The sequence below is a fragment of the Cebus imitator genome, unplaced genomic scaffold, assembly GCF_001604975.1.
Source record: "Cebus imitator isolate Cc_AM_T3 unplaced genomic scaffold, Cebus_imitator-1.0 Scaffold601, whole genome shotgun sequence".
NCBI lineage: Eukaryota > Metazoa > Chordata > Mammalia > Primates > Cebidae > Cebus > Cebus imitator.
The window spans coordinates 616672-639032 of NW_016107916.1; the positions used below are offsets into that span (position 1 = coordinate 616672).

General features: G+C 35.7%; 1 pseudogene; it reads right to left on the reverse strand.

Annotated features, from left to right (window-relative positions):
* Positions 1–688: 688 nt before the first annotated feature.
* LOC108294770 lies at positions 689–1665 on the reverse strand (annotated as a pseudogene).
* Positions 1666–22361: the final 20696 nt, after the last annotated feature.

Below are 22361 nucleotides of genomic sequence, written 5' to 3' on the forward strand. Positions count from 1 at the left end.
ACATTTCTACCTTTCTGTATTTCTTCTCTAGATCATCCTGATAGGTGCAGCAAACCACCATGTACTGATGTGACAAAGCTGCACATTCTGTACATGCCCCTAGAACTTAAATAACAATTAAAATTTTCAAATGCAGGAAATGTATATTTTCAGATCTGTTCTCTCACCATCTATTTTTACATCTGTCCAACAATAGGTAATCAATAAATATCAACTAAATAATATTAATTTATTCCTTTAAGATACCATTGACCTAAGGGCTAGATGTCTATCCAATGCTAATAAAGATTTTTGATAGATTTTTCATCTTCTGAATTTTACAGACTGAAATAGCCTGGATAAAAGTCCCATTATGGGGGTTATTTAAGTTGTTAAGCTGAGGCTATAATGTGGCTTCGCTAAATATGAGTATGTGTCCTTTTCATATTTATTATGTTTTACCTACAAAACCCTTCATTTGTCTAGAATTGTTTTTCTAATTATGACACTGTAAAGGGAACTCAGGCACCATTTTGATAAAAATAATTGATTCAGGGGCTTGGCTGTCACATTTGGGTCTTTGGGATCACCTCATGATCCTAATGTCAACAAGATGACTAAATTATATCTGCAACAATTTTTAAGTCAGTGATTCTATAGAATGAATTTTTTAAAACTCTTAAGATGTCATTTTTTTTTTAATTTTTTCCAATCAGTTTTATTAACATGGGGGTCTAAATAGATTTCAAAATAAAGATCATTTATACAACGGGACTATTTTAATGTTTACAATAAATCTCGATTGCAGACATGTATGGCTAATTGGTAGTATTGAGAAACAGTACAGTAATGGCAGTTTTTCCAATTGGTGTGTAGTCCTCTAATTATATATTAAATTGCTGTCAAACCAGTAAGACTGCATTTATGCATCCATTATTTTCAGGATTGTTCGTAACCTGGGCATAGTTTCCCCCAAATAACTTTGCCTCCTTGCGTCACAAGGCCCAATTCGCTCACATTTACCTCAATGACAGTACCTTTGGTAATAACACCCAAAGTTGTATACAGTGGGGACGAGGGATTCTTCTTTACACCAAGTATTGGCAGGCAAAATGTGGCTTTCAGTTCAGGATGTGTCACATGGGCTTTCTTGAAACGTAAGCCCATTGGTCTTATGAATCTTTCATATTTAGGTGGTTTTCTTGTAAAGCCATCTCCAACAAAGCATACTTTAGTAACCATCCTCTTCCATGCCTTCTTCTTTCTCTTTCCTGTTTGAATAACTTTTAATACTTCTGTTTCTCCCTGGGCACGGACTTTAGGCAGAGGGACTTCCCATTTTCCCGCCTTCTCTTTTCTTTTCTGTTTAATCATATTGGAAAGTACTTTAGCTCGAGATTGTCCTTCTCTGTCCAGCAGATAGGCTGGTACTGCTCCTTGTGGAGTCTTCTCATTATTCTTTTGTTTGGTGTTTCTCTTTTCATGCATCTTGATAGTCTTTTTCATTTGTATTTTTTCAGCGTGGCACTGTTTATGGTAAAGCTTAGCTTTCAGACCAATCATTTTCTTTGCCTTCTTTGAACGTTCATGAGCCTCTCGACTTTCCTTCTTTCTCTTTTTCTCATGGTAATCCAAACGGTATACATAGCGTTTGTGATGTAATTAAATATATTGGTTCTGTGGCATGGTGACAGCCGCCACCAGAGGCCCCTGGAGAGTAAAAATGCTCTTAATTTTCGGGTCTCTCAAGATACCATTTTCTTTCAGCTATTTGATTTGATAGATTACTACATCTTCTTTCCATAAAGAAGAAGATATAGAAATACTTTTTATTAATGTGTTTAAGCTAAATGGTTAATTAATCCTACCATATTCTACAATTAAAAAATAAAAACTTCTAAGTCACAAGGTATCCTTTAAATTGATATTGGTTGTAGGAAGGCCCTCTTAAATCTGCATTTTAGATTTAACAAGCAGAATATTCAATTAGAAGTAACTTTAAGGAGGAGAAAGGAAAGGAAAGAAGCAGACAGAGAAGGTGACCTGTAATGCAGACCCAAAGAGCGACTTGGCTGTCCCATGGGTAGTCCTGGAGCTAGACATCACAGCATTGTCCCAAGTTAAGCTGAGATGACCAGGCTTTTATAGTCTCACGTACATCAGTCATTTAATATAGTCCAATGTGGGAAGAAGCTTGACCTTGGGTAAGGAAGCTGTCTGAAACAAGGGGACCCCTCCAGGGCTGCTATCCAAAGGCTGTATAGGCAGCCGGAGCAGAAAGCTTTTCTATGAAGGGAGATCTGGGTGTCCACACAGCCTTTACCAGTCTGGGCTTCTGACTTTGCTCTCTGAGATACTGTCTCTCCATGGCCCTGTCTCAGTTTCACAATATCCCAGGCTGCAAAGCTAAGAGGAATTCAACCCTGTATGATCTCAGCAGATTATTTTTATAGGGAATATGAAGAGTATATGTTTACATAGACAGTTGGAAAGGGGAATATTTGGACATGTATCATTTCCTCAGAGGTCCTTCATGGTAGTAAATAGGCATTTCTATAAAGATGCACTTTTGAATGTAGATGGAGAGTTATTGTTTTCCTCATATGAGATTTTCCCAGAGAAGACTAACCTGTTTATTTCCTTGGTATATTAAAGCTTCAGTTCCCTCCTTACTCCAGAGAACCATCTGTTTAACAGACTAGCTCAATAATCTACCAGACCAGGAATCTTGCAGTTAACAATGCAGTATTGTGTTAGTTTGTCTCTTATTCTTTATTTCTTATTCGCTGTGCAAAGAGTGAGCCAATTTTCATCTTTCATTTTAATAACCACAGTTCATATGAAATCAGAATAAAAAAGATAAAATTAATCATACTCCTTTTGTTTGGTATCCAGTTTTGTGGCCAAAAAAAAAACTTATTTAAGAAAATTTAAATAAAAGCAAATTTATATTTTGAGAGGGCAAAGATTTATTTCAAAGGGCTCAATTGTTTAGTCAGACATTGGGTGAATTCAATTCATAAAACAATTCCTTCTAAACACCAAATAGCAATAGTTATTTTGCAAGAACATGACCAAATAAAAAGATAAATATAATTAAAATTAGAATTATTGTCTATAGTGGCAAGAAGGATAAGGATCAAGAACAGAGATAGAAAATTAGGCAAGACAGGGCACTTTCCCCATCTAAGGACACATATGTGCCATGAACTGAATATAATGAACTCAATTATCTGTACTTAGTATTGAAACAGATGAACAAATTAGAAAAAGAAGCTGAGGTATGATTTAAATACCTTACTAAGCTATTTCCAGAACATTCATAGAAGATAAAATAGAGACTCATTTTGAAGTTCTCTGTGGTGCATTTATGTGATCTGATTTCCCTATTCCTTTTTCTTTCTCAGATAGAGAGGTCTCTTCTACATTTACCATCTAGCTTCTGTTATTTTTTGCCAATTTCTCTTTGTCTTTCTTTCCCTCTTTTATCAGTTCTATGAAACCCTCTAGCAAGTAGAGCTGTTCTAATGATCAAGTTTGGAATTTGAACTACCTATAAATCTGCAACATTACATGAGCTAAAAGGAAGCCTACTCTCCAATGGGAATGCTCCTATTACTCTTTACATTTAAGTGGCCTCAAAGAGAAGGCACTCTCTTACTTCAGCATTAATAAGGCAACAGACATTGCAATGATGCTGTAATAAATGTGAAAGGAAACCAGAAAAAGTAGACTATTTGCTGAAACTAGCCTCCAACAGCATATGTTGAATGACTAGTGCAGAGTTTGACACACAATGCAAGTACAAATGTGATTTCAATAAGCATAGATAGGAATGGGTCTGAAACAGGTAGTAAAAAATGCATTCTGTGTCCACACGGACACAGGGAGGGGAACATCACACACCAGGGCCTGTCAGCAGGGTGGGGACTAGGGGAGGGATAGCATTAGGAGAAATACCTAATGTAGATGATGGGTTGATAGGTGTAGCAAACCATCATGGCACATGTATACCTAAGTAACAAATCTGCACTTTCTGCACATGTATCCCAGAACATAAAGTATATACATATATAAAAAGAATAGCTTCTGAAATTCTAGGAAATTAATGATGACTGCAGACAGGCAGTTGGTGATAACATAGTTTCTGGAGATTACCTTCTTATGCCTAATTTAACAAATCATTAAAGATACATAGAACAAAGTCCAGCCTCATTTTGTCTGCAAAGAGCTGTGTAGAATATCACAGCTCCAAGCAAACAGATCTGCTATTTGTATAAGTTTGGGGATAATATAAATAAAGAGGTCTGGAATGTTTGTGTACAGATCTTTATGTAGGCTTTTCAAGGTTGGGTTGTATGATAGGTGTTTGATTTTTCAGTGTTTGAGTTATTTAAAACATATTTTATTACTTATTTCTAATTTCAATTCTTTTATTATTATTACACTTTTAAGTTCTGGGGTACATGTGCAGAATGTGCAGGTTTGTTACATAGGTATACACATGCCATGGTGGTTTGCTGCATCCATCACCCTCTCAACTACATTAGGTATTTTTCCTAATGATATCCCTCCCCTAGCCTCCTACCCCTCTGCTATTCCTAACCTAGTCCCCAAACCCCCAATAGGCCCCAGTGTAAGGTGCCATGTATGATGCTCCCCTCCCTGTGTCCATGTATTCTCATTGTTCAACAGCCACTTATGAGTGAGAACATGCAGTGTTTGGTTTCTGTTCTTGTGTCAGTTTGCTGAGAATGATAGTTTCCAGCTTCATCCATGTCCCTGAAAAGGACAAGAACTCATCCTTTATTATGGCTGCATAGTATTCCATGGTGTATACGTGCCATATTGTCTTTAACCAATCTATCATCGATAGGCATTTGGGTTGGTTCCAAGTCTCAGCTATTGTAAACAGACCTCAATGAATATAAATGTGCAAGTGTCTTTATAATAGAATGATTTATAATCTTATGGGTATATACCCAGTAATGGGATTGCTAGGTCAAATGGTATTTCTATTTCTAGATCCTTGAGGAATTACCACACTGTTTTATACAATGGCTGAATTAATTTACACTCCCACCAACAGTGTAAAAGCATTCCTATTTCTCCACATCCTCTCCAGCATCTGTTGTCTCTTGATTTTTTAATGATCGCTATTCTAACTGGCATGAGATGGTATTTCTCTAATGACCAGTGATGTTGTATTTCTCTAATGACCAGTCATGATGAACTTTTTAAATGTTTGTTGGCTGCATAAATGTCTTCTTTTGAGAAGTGTCTTTTCATATCTTTTGCCCACTTTTTGATGGGGTTGTTTTTCTCTTGTAAATGTATTTAAGTTATTTATAGATTCTGGATATTAGTCCTTTGTCAGATGGGTAGATTGCAAAAATATTTTTCCCATTCTGTTGGTTGCCAGTTCACTCTAATGATAGTTTCTTTTTCTGTGCAGAAGCTCTTAAGTTTAATTAAGTCCCATTTGTCAATTTTGGCTTCTTTTGCCATTGCTTTTTGTGTTTTAGTTATGAAGTCCTTGCCCATGCTTATGTCCTGAATGGTATTGCCTATGCTTTCTTCTAGGGTGTTTATGGTGTTAAGTCTTATGTTTAAATCTTTAATCCATTTGGAGTTAATTTTTGTATAAGGTGTAAGGAAGGGATCCAGTTTCAGCTTTTTGCATGTGGCTAGCCGGTCTTCCCAACACCATCTATTAAATAGGAAATCCTTTCCCCATTGCTTGTTTTTGTCAGGTTTGTCAAGTATCAGATGGTTGTAGATATGTGACGTTATTTCTGAGGCCTCTGTTCTGTTCTATTGGTCTATATCTCTGTTTTGGTACCAGTACCATGCTGTTTTGATTACAGTAGCCTTGTAGTATAGTTTGAAGTCAGGTAGCGTGATGCCTCCAGCTTTGTTCTTTTTGCTTAGGATTGTCTTGGCTATGCAGGCTCTTTTCTGGTTCCATATGAAATTTAAAGTGGTTTTTCCCAATTCTGTGAAGAAAGTCAATGGTAGCTTGAGTGGACAGCACTGAATCTATAGATTACTTTGGGCCATATGGCCATTTTCACGATATTGATTCTTCCTATCCATTAGCATGGAATATTTTTCCATAATATACCACTCCATATGATTTCAATTCTGTTAGATTTATTGAGATGTATTGTATGTCCTAGAATATATCTTGTTAAATATACCACATGCACTTGAAAAACATGTTTATTCTGCAGTTGTTGAATGTAGTGTGCTCTAATGATGGGTTAGACCAAAGTGATTGAAGGTGTGGCTCAGATCTGTATTTACTGCTATTTATCCTTTTTTGTCTAGTTTTTTAATCAATTGATAAGAGGTAGGTGCCAAAATCTGCAACAGTAATTTTACAAATGTCTATTTACTCCCTCAATTTTGTCAACTCGTACTTTATGTATATTAAGGATATATTATTTTGTGTATCTCATTTATAGTTGTTATATTTTCCTGATGAATTATCCCTTTTTAAATTACAGAACATTTTTCTTATCTCTAATAATGCTCTTTTATTTGAAGTCTATTATAACCAATTTTAAAATAGTCACTTCAGCTATTTTATTTAGAAATATATACACTTTGGATATTAACTTTCAACTTAATTTGATTATGTTCAAAGTTCATGGTTTTAATGATACCTATTTTTAGAAATTTATTTAAAATATTACAAAGCAGTATTTCTTTATTGCATGACTTTGGAAAATATGAGGAGAAAAGAAAAATTACATATGCACACAAACACAATGGAATCATTTTATATTCTGTTTTGCAGTCTGCTCTGCTCTCTTCATAAATTTTAAGCCATTTTGCCTTTTATTTCTTTTTTAAAATTTATTATTTTAATTTTTGTGGATACAAAGTAGGTGTATATATTTATAGGGTACATGAAATGTTTTGACAAGGGCATACAATGTGTAATGATCACATCATGTAAAATGGAGTATCCATGCCCTCAGGCATTTATCCTGTGTGTTAAAGACAATGCAATTATCCTCTTTCAGTTATTTCAAAATGTACTGTTAAATTACTATTAACTATAGTCACTCTGTTGCACTATCAAATACTATATCTTATTCATTCTTTCTATTCTTGTACCCATTAACCATCCCTACCTCTTCCTTATCCCTCCACTACCTTTCCCAACCTCTGATAACCATATTTCTACCCTTGTCTCCATTAATTCAATTGATTTGATTTTTAGATTCCACAAATAGGAGAGAACATGTAACGTTTTGTAGAAATTTCTGAGAGTTGCTTTACAGATGCTTTCAAGATCCAATATATAATTTTATGTAATATAGCACATTAAGCTTTGAATAGAATAATTCAAAACTTTGGTATATTTATTGAATTTGTGTTTACTGATCTTATTAAATTAACATCAATATATTGAAATTTTTCAATAAGATGGTGACTATGTATTTCTATCAAGCTTTTTTTTTTTTTAACATATTTTGGTACTGTTTTATTAGGGATATATACATTTTTAAATTGACATACATATATGCAATCATTACCTATCATTACAAAATAACAAAAGCTCTGAAAATTAAAAGATATTTTTCAAAGGTTTGGCATCAAAATTCATTTAAACAAGAGTGACCTGCATAATTTTCAGCCATCAATATGTCTCATCTTTTCTAATGACACATATAGGCTTCTGCTGTTTGTGTACATTTTGTTGTTTTTTAAAATTTTGTGATGCTTCACTGTAATTTTTCTTTAAAGACATTTTAGAAGTTAAATACTCTATGGGTAAGAGTAAGTAGAAGATACAGATATAATTGTTATATATAGCATAAAAATTTTAGTTGCTGCAAAATCTTCATGATGCTGTGTTTGTGGTGTCTTACAAAAAATATGGTATGGAAAGTGTGATAGTTAATACTGAGTGTCAACTTGATTGGATTGAAGGATACAAAGTATGGATCCTGGATGTATCTATGGGGGTGTTGCCTAAAGAGATTAACATTTGAGTCAGTGGACTGGGAAAGGCAGATCCACCCTTAATTTGGGTGGGCACAATCTAATCAGCTGCCTGCATGGCTAGAATATCAGCAGGCAGAAAAATGTTAAAGGAGAGACTAGCCTGGCCTCCCAGCCTACATCTTTCTCCTGTGCTGGGTGCTTCCTGCTCTCAAACATCGGACTCCGAGTTCTTCAGTTTTGGAACTCAGATGGGCTCTCCTTGCTTCTCAGCCTGCAGACAGCCTATTGTGGGATTTTGTGAGCATGTGAGTTAATACTTGATAATTTACCTTTTATATTTACATATTCCATTAGTTCTATCCTTCTAGAGAACCCTAATACAGAAAGTAGATCAACCATATATGAATTAAAGAAGAAAATTTATAATGTCCAAGTTTTTATTTTCCAGTGGAATTGTTTCTTTCTTTTATTCAACCAACAAATTAGACTTTCTAGGAAATATTTTCTGCCTTCAGTTTCTTTTCCAGGAAAATACCAACATTGAAATTAATACTGCCATACAGTATGCTTGGATAATTGTTATGATTAAAAAGCCTACCCAAAGTAATTCCAGGACTAGGAGCTGAATCTAGAACAATAGAAGAACGTTCTCAAGTAGACAAGTTTATCCTGGGTGCCTCTTCATGTCTCATTCTTATTCATGCTTTTTCTTTGTCATTCTTTATATTTGTTGTATTTGTGAATAGGAATATAATGCTGAATATGAGAGGCATGGTCCCTCTCTTTATGGAGTTTATAATTCAAAGACTATAGTACAGTTACCTTGTCTCAGAAGCAGTTTGTATTGTTGTTGTTGCTTTTCAAAAAGTTTTTAAATGACTAATTAACAAGAACTAATTGAATTTTTTTTAAAAAATAAACATTTCACTAGCCCAAAATGAAAATCTTAACTTATATTGAATGAATAAATTTAACAAAGAATTAGTGAGCATATGCCTCATGGTAATTTGTTAGTCATGAAACAAACTAAAATACAAGCTAAAATACACCTCATAGAGCTGAATGTTTTAGAATAGTATCAATATCTGAAAGTCATGCCACAAAAATTTAGAAGGCATCATAGTGGAAAATATTTGAGAATCTGTGGCAGCAAATATTTTATTAACCATGAAGTATATGAGAGTTTTATTCATGAATTTTCTAATAAAATATCTGATTAGTAAAATTACATACTGATAAAACAGCTCCATATTGCTATAGTCCTACAGAACAGTTCTATGTTGGTGTTACACTGTGGGGTGTGGATGAAGCCAGGGATTTGGCTGGGAAAGCTGATAAAAGTTTGGGAAGCTGAACACACATTTACTGATTGGGTGGGCCAATCAGTAGTATTTTAAAAAGACATGAAGTTGTTAGTTATTGGATAAAACCAATATGTTAGAGCCATATAGTCCATCTATATCATATCTTAGAAACAGCAAAGCACAGATAACTGGGTGAATATTGGTTTAATAATCAATTGCTCATTGATTTAATAATCATCTAAGTTTTGATTTTCTATTAAAGGCAACCTGGATTGGAAGAGTACTGAAAAACTTTATTGCTCTTGAAAAAGTTTTCTGATATCCATCTTGAACTCCTTTTGGAAAATAATAAATTCAGAATGTACCTTTTTTCTAGTATGATGTTGACCTCACAGCTTCATCAAAATGAATTTTACATTCTTATAAAGAACAAGTGGAAATGCTTCTCAAAAACAAAACAAAAGTTTGGTCTAAAATAAAGAGCTCTGAAATTCAATCAGTAAAAAAAAACCTAAAAAAAAAAAAAAAAAAAGGCACAGGTCCAAAGCCCAGTTCTGCCAGATTTACATAGAAGAGCCAGTATAATTCCAACTAAAACTATTCAGAAAAATTGAGTAGGAGAAACTCCTCCCTAAATCATTCTATGAGGCCACCAATTATGCTGACAGCAACACCTGGCAGTGATAAAACAAAAAGTTTTAGATAAAATAAGAAAGTAAGCTTCAAGCCAATATCCTTGATGAACATTGATGAAAAAAAAATCCTCAACAAAATACTGGGAAATTAAATTTAGCAGCACATCAAAAAGCTAATCCACCAAGATCAAGCAGGCTTTATCTCAGGGATACAAGGTTGATTCAACAAACACAAATCAACAAATGTGATTCATAATATAAATAGAAGTAAAGACAAAAACCACATGATTATCTCAATAGAAGCAGGAAAAGCTTTTGATAAGTTTTAACACCCATCATGATAAAATTCTCAATAAAATAGGTATTGAAGGAACATAACTCAAAATAATGAGAGCCATCTCTGACAAACCCACAGCCAACATCATACTGACCAAGCATTGACTAGAAGCATTCCCCTTGAAAATTGTTACAAGACAAGGATGCTCTCTCTCACGACTTCTATTTAACATATTATTGGAAGTCCTGAACAGTGCAATCAGACAAGAAAAAGAAATAAGGGGCATATAAATTGGAAGGGAATAAATCAAATTATCCCTGTTTGCAGACAGCATGATTCTATATTTAGAACACCCCATAATCCTGGCCCAAAAGTTCCTGAAGCTGAAACGACTGCAGCAAAATTGCAACATACAAAATCAATGTACAAAAATCACTAGCATTCCCATACATCAAAACCAGCAAGCTAGGAGCCAAATCAGAATGCAATCCCATTGACAGCTGCCATAAAAAGAATAAAATATCTAGGAATACAGCCAACCAGGGAGGTTAAAGAACTCTACAATGAGAATTACAAAACACTGCTCAAAGAAAACAAAGATGACACACACGAATAAAAAAAAAAAAATTTCCGTGTTCATGGATAGGAAGAATCAAAATTGTCAAAATGGCCATACTGCCCAAAGCAATTTATAGATTCAATGCTATTACTATCAAACTACCAATGGCATTCTTCAAAGAGCTAGGAAAAACTACTTTAAAATTCATATGGAACCGAAAAAGAGCTCAAATAGCCAATCCTAAGCAAAAAGAACAAATCTGGAGGAATCATGCTACCCAACTTCAAACTATCCTACAGGGCTACAGTAACCACAACAGCATGGTACTGATATAAAAACAGACACATAATACAGTGGAACAGAATAGAGAGCCCAGAAATAAAGCCACACACCTACAGCCATGTGATCTTCAACAAAGCTTACAAAAACAAGCAATGAGGAAAGAACTCCCTATTCAATAAATAGTGCTGAGGTAACTGCTAGTTGTATGCAGAAGATTGAAACTGGACTTCTTCCTTACACCATATACAAAAATCAACTTAAGATGAATTAAATACTTTAATGTAAAACCCCAAACCATACAAACTCTGTAAAAAAAAACCTGAGCAATACCATTCTGGACAAAGAAACTGGCAATGATTTGGTGACAGAGGGGCTAAAGGCAAAAATTGACAAATGGGACCTAATTAAAGAGCTTCTGCACAGAAAAAAGAAACTGTCAATAAACAGATAATCTACAGAAAGGGAGAAAATATTTGCAAACTATGCATCAGACAAAGGTTTAATATCCAGGATCTATAAGGAACTTAAGCAAATTTATAAGAAAAAACAATCCATTAAAAAGCAGGCAAAGTATATAAACAGATACTTTTCAAAAGAAAACATATATTTGGCCAAGAAGCACAGGAAAAAATGCTCAACATTGCTGTTCATTAGAGAAATGGAAATCAAACCCACAATGAAATACCATCTCATACTAGTCACAATGGCTAGGTTGTGGAGAAAAGGGAATGCTTATACACTGTAGGTAGGAGTGTAAGTTAGTTCAACCACTGTGGAAAGCCATGTGGCGATTCATCACAGAGGTAAACACAAAACTACCTACCATTTGACCCAGCAATCCTATTATTGAGTATATACCCAAAGGAATATAAATTTATTCTGTTATGAAAAAACACACAGGCATATGTTCATTGCAGCACTAGTCACAATAGCAAAGACATGGAATCAACCTAAATGTCCATCAATGGTAGACTGAATAAAGAAAATGTGGTACATATACACTACAGAATACTATGCAGCCATTAAAAAAGAATGAGATAATGTCCTTTGCAGGAACATGGATAGAGCCGGAGGCCATTATCCTTGGCAAGCCAATGCAGGAGCGGAAAAGTAAATACCCTGTGTTCTCACTTATAAGGGGTCGCTGAATGATGATAACACATGGACACATAAAGGAGGATAATAGACACTGGGGTCTACCAGAAAGTGGAGGGTGGGTGTAGGGACAGGATAAGGAGAAATCACTAATGAGTACCAGTCTTAATACTTGGCTGATGAAATAATCTGTACAACAAACCCCCATGACATGAGTTTACCTATATGACAAAGCTGCACATGTATCCCTGAATTTAAAATTTTTTAAAAAATTCAAAAAGCTATACTTTTTACTAAAAAAATAAACAATTGTCCAAATTTTTAAAGTTTATGAAAATGTTAGAATCTATTTTCTAAACTAGTTATATCTTTAAAATTTCACTTATGATTCCCAGGCAAGATGGTCAAACAGGAACAGCTACAGTCTGCAGCTCTCAGAAAGACCAATGCAGAAGGTGGGTGATTTCTGCATTTCCAACTGAATTGCATGGTTTATCTCATTGGGACTGGTTAGACAGTAGGTGCAGCCCATGGAGTGCAAGCAGAAGCAGGGTGGGCTATTGCCTCACTCAGAAAATACAAGAAGTTGGGGAACTCCTTCCCCAGCCAAGGGGAAGCCCTGAGGTACCCTGCCGTGAAGAACTGTGCTATCTGGCCCAGATACTATGCTTTTCCCATGGTCTTCGCAACCCACAGACCAGGAGACTCCCTCAGGTGCCTACACAACCAGGGACCTGGGTTTCAAGCACAAAACTGGGTGGCCATTTGGGCACACACTGAGCTAGCTGCATTTTTTTTCGAATATCAGTGGCACCTGGAACACCAGTGAGACAGAACTGTTCATTCCCCTGGAAAGGGGGCTGAAGCCAGGGAGGAAAGTGGTCTTGCTCAGAGGATCCCCCCACTATGGAGCCAAGCAAGCTAAGATCCACTGACTTGAAATTCTCGCAGCCAGCACAGCAGTCTGAAGTCAGCCAGAGATGCTCAAGCTTGGTGAGGGAGAGAAGTCCACCATTACCGAGGTTGAGTAGGTGGTTTTTCCCTCACAGAATAAACAAAGACTCCAGGAAGTTTGAACTGGGTGGAGCCCACCACAGTGCCACAAAGCCGCTGTAGCCAGAGTGCCTCTCTGGATTCCTGCTCTCTGGGCAGGGCATGCCTGAAAGAAAGGCAGCAGCCCCAGTCAGGGGCTTATAGATAAAACTCCTGTCTCCCTAGGATAGAACAACCGGGGGAAGGGGATGCTGTGGACACCGCTTCAGCAGACTTAAATGTTCCTGCTGCTGGCTCTGAAGAGAGAAGCAGCTCTCACAGCACAGTGCTTGAGCTCTACAAAGACTGCCTCTTCAAGTGGGTCCCTGACCCCCATTCTTCCTGACAGAAAGACACTTCCCAGCAGGGGTTGACAGACACCTCATACTGGAGAGCTCTGGCTGGCATCTGGTGGTTGCCCCTCTGAGAGGAAGCTTCCAGAGGAAGGAGCAGGCAACAATTTTACTGTTCTTCAGCCTCTGCTTGTAATACCCAGGCAATTACCATACCCAGTCTGCTGGTGGACCCCCAGCAAACTCCAGCAGACCTGCAGAAGAGGGTCCTGACAGTTAGAAGAAAAACTAACAAACAGAAAGCAATACGATCCCTATCAAAAATTAGAATGACCACGCAAAAACTCCATCCAAAGATCACCAACATCAAAGACTAAACGTATATAAATCCATGGAGATGAGGAAAAACCAAAACAAAAAGGCTGAAAATTCCAAAAACCAGAATGCCTCTTCTTCAAAGGATCACAACTCCTTATGAACAAGGGAACAAAACTGGATGGAAAATGAGTTTGACAATTGACAGAAGTAGGCTTCAGAAGGTGGGTAATAACAAACTCCTCCGAGCTGAAGGAGCATGTTCTAACCCAATACAAGGAAGCTGAGAATCTTGAAAAAGGGTCAGAGGTATTGCTAACTATAATAATCAGTTTAGACAAGAACATAAATGACCTGATGGAGCTGAAAAACACAGCACGAGAACTTAGTGATGCATACGCAAGTATCAATAGCTGAATCAATCAAGCAGAAGAAAGGATATCAGAGATTGAAGATCACCTAATGAAATAAAGTGTGAAGACAAGATTAGAGAAAAAAGAATAAAAAGGAACAAACAAAGCCTCCAAGAAATAAGGGACTATGTGGAAAGACAAAACCTACCTCTGATTGGTGTACCTGAAAGTGATGGGGAGAATGGAACCAAGGTGGAAAACACACTTCAAGATACCATCCAGGAGAACTCTCCCAACCTAGCAAGACAGGTCAACATTCAAATTCAGGAAATAGAAAGAACACCACAAAGATACTCCTCAAGAAGAGCAACCCCAAGACACATAATCGTCAGATTCACCAAGGTTCAAATGAATTTAAAAATGTTGAGGGCAGCTAGAGAGAAAGGTGGGGTTACCTATAAAGGGAAGCCTATCAAACTAGCCATGGATCTCTGTGCAGAAACCCTAGAAGCCAGAAGACAGTCGGGACCAGTATTCAACATTCTTAAAGTAAAGAATTTTCAATCCAGAATTTCATATCCAGCCAAGCTGAGCCTCAGAAGTGATGAAGAAATAAAATTATTTACAGACACATGCTGAGAGATTTTGTCACCACTGGGCCTGATTTGCTCCTTAAGATTCCATTAAATATGGAAAGAAAAAACCGATATTAGCCACTGTAAAAACAAACCAAATTGTAAAGACCATCGACACTATAAAGAAGCTGCATCAACTAATGGGCAAAATAACCAGCTAGCATAATTCACGCTAGGATCAAATTCATGAATAATAATATTAACCTTAAATGTAAATGGGTTAAATGGCCCAATTAAAAGGCATAGACTGGCAAATTGGATAAAGACCCATTGGTATGCTGTATTCAGGAGACCCATCTCAAGTGCAAAGACATGCACAGGGTTAAAATAAAAAAAAATGGAGGAAGATTTATCAAACAAATGTAAAGAAAAAGAAAAAAGAAAAGCAGGGATTGCAATCCTAGTCTCTGATAAAACGGACTTTAAACCAGCAAAGATCATGAAAGACAAAGAAGGGTATTACATAATGGTAAAGATGCAACAAAAAGAGCTAATGATCTTAAACATATTTGCACCCAATATAGGAGCACCCAGATTCATAAAGGAAGTTCTTAAAGACCAACAAAGAGATTCCTGCACAATAATAGTGGAAGAGTTTAACACCCCACTGTCAATATTAGACAGACCAACAAGACAGAAAATTAACAAGGATATTCAGAACTTGAACTCAGCTCTGGACCAAGTGGACCTAATAGACATCTACACAATTCTCCACTCTAAATCCACAGAATATACATTCTTCTCAGCACCACATTGCACTTATTCTAAAATAGACTACATAATTGGAAGTAAAAAACTCCTCAGCAAATGCAAAAGAATAAAAGTCATAACAAACAGTCTCTCAGAGCACAGTGCAATCAAATTAGAACTCAGGATTAAGAAACTCACTCAAAACTAAACAATTATATGGAAACTGAACAACCTGCTCCTGAATGACTACTGGGTAAATAATGAAATTAAGGCAGAAGTAAATGATTTCTTTGAAACCAATGAGAACAAAGATACAACATACCAGAATCTCTGGGTCACAGCTAAAGTAGTGTTTAGAGGGAAATTTGTGGCACTAAATGCCCACAGGAGAAAGTGGGAAAAATCTAAAATCAACACCCTAACATCAAAATTAAAAGAACTAGAGAAGCAAGAGCAAACAGATTCAAAAGCTAGCAGAAGGAAAGAAATAATTAAGATTAGAGCAGAACTGAAGGAGATAGAGATATTGAAAAACCTTCAAAAAAATCAATGTATCCAGGAGATGGTTTTTTTGAAAAGATTAACAAAATTTACAGCTAGCCAGACTAATAAAAGAGAGAAGAATCAAAAAGGCACAGTAAAAAATGATTAAGGGGAGATCACCACCAATCCCACAGAAATACAAACTACTATTGGAGAATATTATAAATGCTACACATGTAAACTAGAAAATCTAGAAGAAATGGATAAATTCCTGGGCACATATACCCTCCCAAGACTAAACCAGGAAGAAGCTGAATCTCTGAATAAACCAATAACAAGTTCGGCAATTGTGGCAGTAATTAATAGCCTATCAACCAAAAAAAGCCCGGGAGTAGACAGATTCAAAGCTGAATTCTACCAGAGGTACAATGAGAAGCTGGTACCATTCCTTCTGAAACTATTCCAAACAACACAAAAGAGGGACTTCTTAACTCATTTTGTGAGGCCAGTGGCAACCTGATACCAAAACCTGGTAGACATACAACATGCAAACAAAATTTTAGGACAATAACCCTGATGAACATCAATGCATAAAAACTCAGTAAAATACTGGCCAACTGAATCCAGCAGCACATCAAAAAGCTTAGCCATCACAATCAAGTTGATCTTATCTCTTGGATGCAAGGCTGGTTAAACATACGCGTATCAATAGACATAATCCATCACATGAACAGAACCAATTTAAAAAACCACATTATTATCTCAACAGGTGCAGAAAAGGCCTTCAATAAATTCAACACCCCTTCATGCTAAAAACTCTCAATAAACTAGGTATCGATGGAACATATCTCTAAATAATAAGAGATATTTATGACAAACCAACAGCCAACATCACACGGAATCGGTGAAAGCTGAAAGCATTCCCTGAGAAAACTGGTGCAAGACAAGGATGCCTTCTTTCACCACTCCTATTCAATATAGTTTTGGAAGTTCTGGCCAGGGGAATCAGGCAAAAGAAAGAAAAAAAGGGTATTTAAATAGGAAAACAGGAAGTCAAGTTGTCTCTGTTTGCAGATGACATGACTGTACATTTAGAAAACTCCATCAACTAAGCCCCAAATCTCCCTAAGCTGATAAGAAATGTCAGCAAAGTCTCAGTATACAAAATCAATATGCAAAAATCACAAGCATTCCTATACACCAATAACAGACAAACAGAGCCAAATCATGAGTGAGGTCCCATTCACAATTGCTACAAAGAGAATAAAATACCTAGGAATATAACTTACAGGGGATATGAAGGACCTCTTCAAGGAGAACTACAAACCACTGCTCAAGGAAATAAGAGAGGATACAAACAAATGAAAAACATTCCATACTCATGGATAGGAAGAATCAATATTGTGAAAATGGCCATACTGCCCAAAGTAATTTATAGATTCAATGATATTCCCATCAATCTACCACTGACTTTCTTCACAGAATTAGAAAAAAACTAAATTTCCCATGGAACCAAAAAAGAGTCTTTATAGCAAAGACAATGCTAAGGAAAAAGAACAAAGCAGGAGGCATCATGCTACCTGACTTCAAACTATCCTACAAGGCTACAGTAATGAAAACAGCATGGTACTGGTACCAAAACAGATATATAGGCCACTGGAAAAGAACAGAGGCCTCAGGAATAACACCACACACCTACAACCATCTGATCTTTGACAAATCTGACAAAAACAATGCAGAAATAATTTCCTATTTAATAAAGGGTGTTGGGAAAACTGGCTAGTCATATGCAGAAACCTGAAACTGAACATCTTCCTTACATCTAATACAAAAATTAATTCAAGATGGATTAAAGATTAAAATGTAAGACCTAAAACCCTAGAAGAAAACCTAGGCAATACCATTCAGGACATAGGCATGGGCAAAGACTTCATGACTAAAACACCAAAAGCAATGGCAACAAAGGCCAAAACTGACAAACTAAAGAGCTTCTGCACAGGAAAAAAAAAACTATCATCAGAGTGAACAGGAAACCTACAGAATGGGAAAAATATTTTGCAATCTACCCATCTGACAAAGGGCTAATATCTAAAATCCACAAGGAACTCAAATTTACAAGAAAAAAAACAACTCTATCAAAATGTGGGCAAAGAATATAAACAGAAACTTCAAAAGAAGACATTTATGTGGTCAACAAACATATGAAAAAAGCTCATCATCACTAGTCATTAGAGAAATGCAAATCAAAACCACAATGAGATATCATCTCACACCAGTTGGAACAGCAATCATTAAAAAGTCAGGAAACAACAGATACTGGTGAGGCTGTGGATAAATAGAACACTTTTACACTGTTGGTGGGAGTGTAAATTAATTCAAACATTTTGTAAAACATCCGCAAGGATCTAGAACCAGAAATACCATTTAACCCAGCAATCGCATTACTGGGTATATACCCATAGGATTATAAATCATTCTACTATAAATACACATGCACGTGTATGTTTATTATGGCACTATTCACAATAGCAAAGACTTGAAACCAACCCAAATGCCCCTCAATGATAGACTGGATAAGGAGAATGTGGCACATATACACCATGGAATAATATGCAGCCATAAAAAACGATGAGTTAAATGTCCTTTGCAGGGACATGGTTGAAGCTGGAAATCAGCATTCTCAGCAAACTAACACAGGAACAGAAAACCAAACACTGCATGTTTTCACTGAAAAGTAGCAGTTGAACAGGACAGCATTAGGAGAAATTCCTAATGTAGATGATGGGTTGACGGTTGCAGCAAACCACCATGGCACATGTATACCTCTGTAATAAACCTGCCCATTCTGCACATGTACCCCAGACCCTAAACTATGTTTAGAAAAACGTCTCAATGTACTAGGTATTGAAGAAAAAATTACTGTAGAAATTGTGTTTATATACATTCCACAAACTTGAGATACATGACATTAATTAGTCTTTCGGTTTAAATTGTTTTGTGTTTTGTTTTGTTTTGCTTTTTTTTAAATCGACAAGTAAAAATTGTATATATTTTTGTTGTACATGATGCTTTGATATATTTATATATTATGGAATGACTAAATCAAGCTACTTAACATTTTTGGTGATGAGAACATTTAATCTCTCTCTTACCAATCTTCCAGTATACAATATTTAATTATAGTCATCATGCTGTACATTAAATCTCCATAAATTATTTATCCTGTATACCTGAAACTTTGAACTCTTTGACCAACATCTCACTTCATAATGTACAAATATATCATAATATCACAATGTACATTTTAAACATATATAATTTTTAAATTGTATCTTAAACCTGGAGAAAATATATTTTAAATGTTAGAACTACATAAGAAATTAACAAATATCTTTTTTAAAAGAGAAAAGATTACAGGTCAAAGAACCAGATAAAAAATGTCAATGCTCTAAGAAAAGGGACGGCGGGACCTCTATGGTTAGGCCATCTGGATTTCATAAGGGCCAAGGTGAGACGGTGATCAGGGGTCTAGAGACAGAAATAAACCTATCTAGAGCTTAGTCAAGATCAGGAAAATATTTAGCCTGTCTTAGACAGTAATTTGTTACCAAAGATCTATAATAATTCATATTTCACCATTTTTTCATCTTCTCAGCATTAGAAATACATCTTGTTTTATATTTTGACAGTGTAATAGGTAAATAGTGATATTTCATTACTGTTTAAATTTGTATTTTACCAACTATTAAAAAGTCTAAACATCTTCTGCCTATTTGATTATATATTTTTGTGAATTTCATATCTATCCATTTGTCTTCATTTTGTTAGCCTGAATTTTTTTGTGTCATTAATTTCTTAATGTGTTAGTGGTTTCTGAATTTTTATCTTAAGATTTTTGACATACAATTATTTATTGGTTTAATACTTTGGTTAAAATATCCTGCTAATGACTGCCTGGGGGAAGGGTGAGAGGAGAGAGGATTAGTTGCAAAGGATCAAGAGAAAATTTTTTTGGATGGTGGAAATATTCTATATCTTAATTATTGTAAGGGTTACATGAACATATGTATTCATCAAAACCAATCATACTGGGTGAATTTCATCATATGTAAATCCCACCTCCATAATCCTCGGCAGGGGGTGCTAACAAAAAAAAAAACTCTTAGCAAACGGTGCAGTTAAGGCTAATTTCATATATCAAATTTTATATCAAAAGAAAAACCTAGCGAATATTGAATTCTAGTTAACAATTTGTATACTGAACATTTATGAATTGTATTGATTTCTTCGGTTGACTTTGAGATGCATAGAAAATAAAATAAATGGATGGAAAGACAGACAGATACGGTTAAAACAAACTGTTGACGGCAGATCTAAGTGGCAGTTACATAAATGTTTGCTGCTAACTTTTTCAACCTTACTACAGGTTTGAACATTTTGAGAACAAATTTTGTAATTAAAATATCTCTCAATACTTAAGTTGCTGTATAGTATACTATAATTTCTTCTAAAAAATTGACTGCTTTATGTAATAGGACGAATTTTAAGATGTTCTCAAGATTCCTGACTCCTGGCATACAATCATTATCTAATCAGTTACCCAATCAAACAGGAATCTAGTTGCCACTGTGATGGAATTTTGAAGGTATAGTTAATGTTCCAAATCAGTTAATTTTTCAGATAGGGAGATGATCTTCAGTGGGCCTCATCAGGTGAGTCCTTTTAAGGCTCTTCATGGCTCTAGTGCTGGCTCAGCTGTTCAGCAATGTCATGAGGACCTATCTTCCTACTATACCATCTTTGATATATTGGTTTAATCTTATAAAAGAATTAAGACAGATAAAAGAGTGATTCTAGTTTCCTTCATTTCTTTTCCCTTTCCCCATGCCATTTTTGCCCTTTCCTTTCTCCTAAAGCTTTGCTAACAGGCAAATCTAAGGCTTAGAAAAACAACTCTCTAAACACTGTACTGGGATTTCACAAATGATGAGCACAAGGTGTTGAACAACAGAAACAAAAACACAACCAGAATAATCTCCAACAAATCCAATGAAAAATTCAGCCTGATTCAAACCACAAGATCCCATACTTTCCCCTTCTTCTCAGCCAGTACAGCTAAAATCCTACTTTGTTCTGGGGAGTCAACCAACCTTGAGATACTTCCTAATGATTTTGGATAAATAAAATCTCATAACACTGTATGTCACTTAGACTATTTTTTTCATTGACAAACATAACTTTATAGGTGTAAGATAGTTTCCACATTCCCTGACAGGGCATGCAATGACAATACTTAAGGGCAGAGGAAGTGTACCTCCTGTGTTTGTTTTTACTGTGGAAAATTCTTTCCCAAAGACTGAGTCAGACTTCTCTCTCAGATCCCTGTGGCCAGGAATGAGTCACATTCTGATGTCCTGGTGCAATGAAAGCCTGAAAGGTGATTATACAGTATTTTTAGCTTCTTTAATGGGAGTTAAGCCAGCAAGGAAGAAATCCTGGGGATGGGAAGAATGGCTGCAGAGCATACAGCCAAGAGTATATAGCACATTTTTCCAGAATATTATCGAAAATGTCATATCATCTAAAGTAGTCAGGATGTTTATTTTTATAGGTTTATGAACACTCACAATTTTTAAGCAGCTCCTCTTGAATATTTTGATTGTAATAAAAGGATATTTCCAGTAAAACCAAAATGTTTTAACATATGTAACAGAATATTTTTTTTTCTAAAAGGCAGTTTGAGGAAAGGCACAGAGAGATTCTTCATATGAAATTATGCTGGCATGCAGTGCTGCAGCGAAACAATGAATATAAAAACATACAAAGCATGTTATCAAAAGGGAAACCAGATGATTAATTTGTAACTTCACAGCACTAACAATAAAAAGGCCATGTGCTAGTCCTCACCTTTATTGTTAGCATGCTAGTCCTGGCCAAACTAGGAATCCCACAACAAAGACTCTTCTTCTATTTCTGTTTTTCAAGGATGTGTTTCTGTTCAGGTCAATACTCATCACAGGAACCTTACTAGCAAAATAAGCAGTGTTGCTAAGCGACAGGAAAAAAAAGATGTTTGAGAAAGCCATCTCTTTGAAACAATAGCTGACAAGAGAGCTGTTGGTAAGTGTCATTTAGCATGCATATCAAACTGAACCTTATAATCATCTGCAGATAAGCATCTCATGCCACTCTGCACTGATAAGGTTTTTGAAACAGAAGAAATAAAATATGGACCTTTCCTCATGCTACAGATCCATTTTCCCCAGATGGTCTAAAGAGAATGACTAGTTGATGGTTCTCACATACTCGTGTATTCTGAGGCATATGTGCTAATCAATTATTATTATCATAGTTTTTCATCAGGAAGACTTTTCCTGCATACATAGAAATTATAAATACAACGAGAGTAGGATGAATAAGGGGACACAATAACATGTAAATATAGGATATTGTAAACTTATTGTCAGAAT